Below are 5,234 nucleotides of genomic sequence, written 5' to 3'. Positions count from 1 at the left end.
GGATTTTATAAATTAGGTGGAATTTGCCAAATTTTATTGGCATAAAGAAGGCTTACTTTGTAAGACTCTCAAATGTAAGGTGGTGTACATTTTCCCCCAACTGAAAAAAAGAGAGGACAAAAGCCCCACATCATGTAGAGAGACCCTCAGGCATGAGCTGTGTGGTACATTTAAAGAAGTGAACAAGACAAGCGCGGGTAGACTGTGTGGATACATGGAGTGCATGCATATAACTCGGACATTCCACAGGGCTTCCTTATATTTTAAATTCCTCAAAGGCAGGGGCCAGAAACTGTACTACTCTGCAGGCTTGTTTTGCAATGAATGTCTCCAAGGTGCTCTGCAATTTTTAATCTGTGTTGTCACGAAAATCAAGTTGACATTGAAACTGCCACATTGACTTTTGTTTCATAAATAGTTTATTTCCCATATAAAAGTTTAAATAAATAAATAATGCATAAATCAATTTAGAAACAGCTTAGTCTTTAACTGTCCATTGAAATCAGTGCATTGCATTGTCAGTTACTTCAAGAGCCTCTGCTGCTGAAGAGGCTCACCTCAAAGTCACATTGTCCATTCCCAGAGCCACAGGTGGGAGATGTTCAGTCCCGGAGGTAACCTGTTAGGCTCTTCAGGAAAGAAAAGTTCCTGAGCAATTGCACTTGCACGACTGCCCAGGCACACCTGTTGTGCTCCTTGGACTTGAGGTACTGCCCAAGGTTGAAGTAATATTTCCGCAGGTGAAGAACGGTCGTGTCTCCCATAGTGGAGGTTTGCTTCTGCATTATTTCCTTCTGGATTGGCTCCAGACGATTCATCTGCCGATAGAGTTCCTCAAGGAGGTGCTCAATGATGGTGTCAGACCAGCCAGTGCTGGAGAAGTCTCTGGTGAGAATATGGAAGATGTGCTGGAGCATCTCATACATGACCAATACGGCATCTTCCTTCCGGAACTGCTGTGCTTGCTTCATCTCCTCAGGCATCTGGAAGTCCATCCTGGCTTCCAGGCAATGTTGAGGAGTTGAAGGTAACTGCCACAGAAGGTTCTGACACACCTCAAGGCTCCGCCCTTGTTGGAATCAAAGCAAGCTGTAGCTCCTGCAAAGAGCTGTGGTGGAGAGACACAGCAGGAGAGCCATCTGGAGGAGGCACCGGTAGGTCATGGTGAAATCAGGCACAGGTCTGCCTGTTCTGCTAGTAGGTGCTGAAGCTGAGTCTTCAAGAGTTTGCAGAGTGAATGTCCTTCCTCCTTGAGTGTGGGCTACTTATACAGGATGGCTCTCCTTTCTTCTTGAGAGGAATTTCCCAGTTTCATTTCTCCTTTTTTTTTTCCTCCTGTGTCATTTAAATGATCAGTTACCTCTAAAACTCTTGTTCTTTTAAGCTCCTAGCTTTTCATACAGTCTGGAAGAATTTCTAATGCTTCTGTATATTTTCAGTGAATTGCTGAATGCTAAAAAAAATAGCTTAGTCAATTTGAATTACAGCAGGGTTCTTTCATTGGGAAAAGATCTTTGTCTTTGTTTTTTCATATTATTAGATTCTGTGAAAGTGTCTTTACGTCTAAGAGTTTATGATTTTAGAAAAAAATATATTTTTATATCTAAAATAGAATGGCATAAGCTAAGTTGATCTGAAATATTTTGTATTCCTCAACCACAAGCAACTAGATATTGCATAACTTTATCAACCAAAATTTATTGCTTTATTTGACAATCTCAAACTATTCCAAATATAACTAAAAAGTAAAGATTAAGGAATATCTCTATGCAGGCAAATGAATGTTACACAGACCATGCATTAAAGTCCATGATTCCTCTTATAGGGATCCTTTGTGACAATTGCTGAGGCCCGATGCATATTTATTTTGTACATACTTCAAATAATCTAAATATCTGATGTTGCACGCTACGGTAAGGATGCAGCAAGCAGGAGAAGTCTTTGCTCCTCACTTTGTACCTTGGAAACTGCTTGTACATGAACTTTTCCTCATAATGAAAGAATATCTCTGAGATAGGATTCTTAGGTATTTTCATAATTTAGTTTGAAAGAATTAAATAAATGTTACTGTAATTTTTACCCTTTCTTTTCTCACATTTAAATTTTTCTATAAGGAATTTACTTTTTGGTATTATTAGAAAATAAAAAGCACCTAGTTACATTCAAAAGCAGGGCATAAAATTGTAGATACAATGCAACTATGTAAAAGTATATAGGAAAAAAATAAACTAAAGGAAATATACTAACATTTTAATAGTAATTAAGGTTGACTTGTGAAACTAAGGATAACATTATTTTTATCCTTTATGTGATTTTCCAATATGCTACCAGAGAATGTATTCAGCACTGCTCAGAAGAAATATAATTTCTTCAAATTTAAAAAAAAATTAAAAATTTCTTAATTTAAAATTTTCTAGTAGCCACATCAGAAGAGGAAAAAGAAACAAGTGAGGTTAATTTTAACAGTGTATTTTATTGAACATGAAATATCCAAATGTTATCATTTCAACACATACCAATATAAAATCAATAATGAGATAGCTACATTCATCTTTTTCATAGTTCCTTCAAAATACAGTACATACTTTTACAGTCATAGTACAGCTGAGATTGGACTAGTGAAGTGGTCATTTGGCCTCTTGTGGTTGACGTCATGGTGGCCAGCACAGCTCAAGATGGAGGGAGCAGCTTGATCAGAGAGCCAGGAGAATTCCCGAGTTTGCAGGGACCACACAGAAGGAGCTTCAAGTTGTGGACGAGTTATGTGCTAAGAATCAAGGGGATCAATGGTGGAAAATGAGCTCAGAATGTATTCGGGACAGTCATGAATTCTAGAGTGTGGCTTTGTAGTTAATTCGAGAAGTCTTCAGGCAGAGTGGCTGCTAGGTTGTGCCCCGGCCAGAAGAATGGGCACAGATATTGTCGGGAACTGAAGCAGGGAGAAATCCTGCCCAGGTGCTCTCATCTCTCAGAGACTGGAAAGAAAGACCAGAGTGAGGAACTGGAAGAAGGGGATGGGTGCAGAATTGTAAACAAGAATTCTCTTTTCTGCTTTCTTCCCTTTGTCCTCCTCCCATGCCCTGCTATTGTGTTTATGAACTGCTTCTTAATCAGTCTCTTTCAATTGCCTTTATGGAGTTTATACCACTTTTCAATTGCCTTCATGGAGTTTATATTGATTTTTGTCAGTATAATTAATTTTGCTGTGAAAATCCTTGTTTCTCTCCTTTGGTGCACATTTTTATAGCCTTCTGTTGGGTGTATGGCCTGGGATGAAGTAACTGGGTAAGAGAATGTGCATATGTTCAGAGTTAGTAGATGTACAAACAGATTTTCCAAATGTTTGCACCAACTTATAGTCTCAGTATCTGAGAATGCGATGTTAGTTGCATTACTTTCTTTTCAACACTTGGTGTTGCCTGTCTTCTTACTTTTAGCCATTCTAGTGAAGCATAGTGATGTCTTATGACATGAAGACATCATGTAACTCATCTTGCCTAATTGTTTCTAAGGTTCCATACAATTTTCATATGTTTATTGACCATTTTGGATATTTTCTTTGTGACAGGCCTGTTCCAATACCTTGCTGACTGTCTCAGGTAATTTTTTTCTATCTAAAGATGATATAATTGTGTACATACAAAAATACAAAAGAATGTATAAACTATCAGAATTTTAAAATAAATTTAACAAGTCACCAAAAAGAAGTTCAACTTTAAAATCAATCACCTCTTTTTACACTAGCAATAAGAAATTGGAAATTGACATTTCCAAATGATACCACGGATAAGAACATAAAAAGTCTATTACTGAGAAATTGTCACAGCCTCGAGGTGCCTAAGGAAACATGGAAATTAATAAAATGTGCCAATCTAAATAGCATCCCAGAACAGAAAAACAATATTGGGTAGAAACTAAGGCGATCTGGGAATTCCCTTGAGTTTCCGTGGCTGGAACTCCATGCTTTCACTGCAGGGCACCCAGGTTGGATCTCTGGTTGAGAATCTAGTTAATAAGATCCCACAGTTCTCATAGCCTTAAATAAATAAATAAAAATGAAGTTACTCCAACCAACAGGGGTGAATGTGTAGGTGGTGGAATAAGGAACTCTGAATAAAATGTAGATTTCAGTTTTTTTTTTTAAAGTAGCTTTGACAGGTCACTTTATCTTCATATTTAACCTCAGCTGAAATTCCAATACTTTGGCCACTTGATGCAAAGAACTGACTCATTGGAAACACCCTGATGCTGGGAAAGATTGAAGGCAGGAGGAGAAGGGGACAACAGAGGATGGCATCACCGATTCGAAGGACTTGAGTTTGAGCAAGCTCCGGAAGTTGCTGATGGACAGGGAAGCCTGTGTGCTGCAGTCCATGGGGTCACAAAGACTAGGACATGAGTGAGCAACTGAACTGACAAGTCCATAATTTCATTTGTGATTCATATTAGATGCCCAGAAGCCAGTGAAAAATATAACAGTTTTTCCTTTTACAGTGAGACAGTATCTTGATCACTAATGAGGATTAAGCAACTTTTCTTTTTGTAAGGGAGCAAGGGGCATGTCAGCATGTGATGAGGTGGAAAGGAGCTATTTATTCATATCTTCCCTCAGTGAGGAGGGAAATCAGAGTGCAATAGGAGACTGCCAAGGCCACCTCCTCCTGAGAAACAACAGTTATTTAGTGAACAAGTTTTACTTAGCAAACATTTCTTAACCATGTCATAAAGAAAAACAAATGTTTCCATTTTCTTGAACTATTTTAAAACTGTCTCTCAATAAATTTTTGCTGCTAGTTTGATTATGTGTCTTGCACATTCTTTCTGAGGTTTATTCCAGTATACTTATGCTTTATTATCGTTGCAAGTATTAATGAAAATTTTCATGACATTTGCTACTTTTTAAATAGCAACTTTCAATAGAAAGTAGAGATAGAAAACTTTGCTATTAAGTTTTCCTTGCATTTTCATATACACACACATATGAAAATAACTAATTTTGTTTTTTTTCCCCTCTGGCCAGTTTTAGAAACACTATATAAATATTTTAGGTTTGATTTTTAAAATTTTTAGATAAACAAGTACATTGCCTATAAATTAAAAAGTTAAAGGACCTAAAATATCAAGTGTAATGACTATATGGAGCAACTGCTGTTTGGTGTGTTAATTTGTACAACTACTTTCAAAAACATTATCTAGGAAAGCTGAAAATATGCATGGCCTATGACCCAGTAAAT

At 37.3% G+C, this 5,234-nt stretch overlaps 1 pseudogene; it reads right to left on the bottom strand.

The window, feature by feature from the left end:
- Window positions 1-602: 602 nt before the first annotated feature.
- On the bottom strand, window positions 603-1,163 carry LOC128052623 (interferon beta-2-like; annotated as a pseudogene).
- Window positions 1,164-5,234: the final 4,071 nt, after the last annotated feature.

This window comes from Budorcas taxicolor, chromosome 8, assembly GCF_023091745.1.
Source record: "Budorcas taxicolor isolate Tak-1 chromosome 8, Takin1.1, whole genome shotgun sequence".
In the NCBI taxonomy this organism is placed as follows: Eukaryota; Metazoa; Chordata; class Mammalia; order Artiodactyla; family Bovidae; genus Budorcas; species Budorcas taxicolor.
The sequence above is the reverse complement of the archived record's forward strand: the minus strand, read 5'-3'. Positions and strand labels throughout refer to the sequence as shown.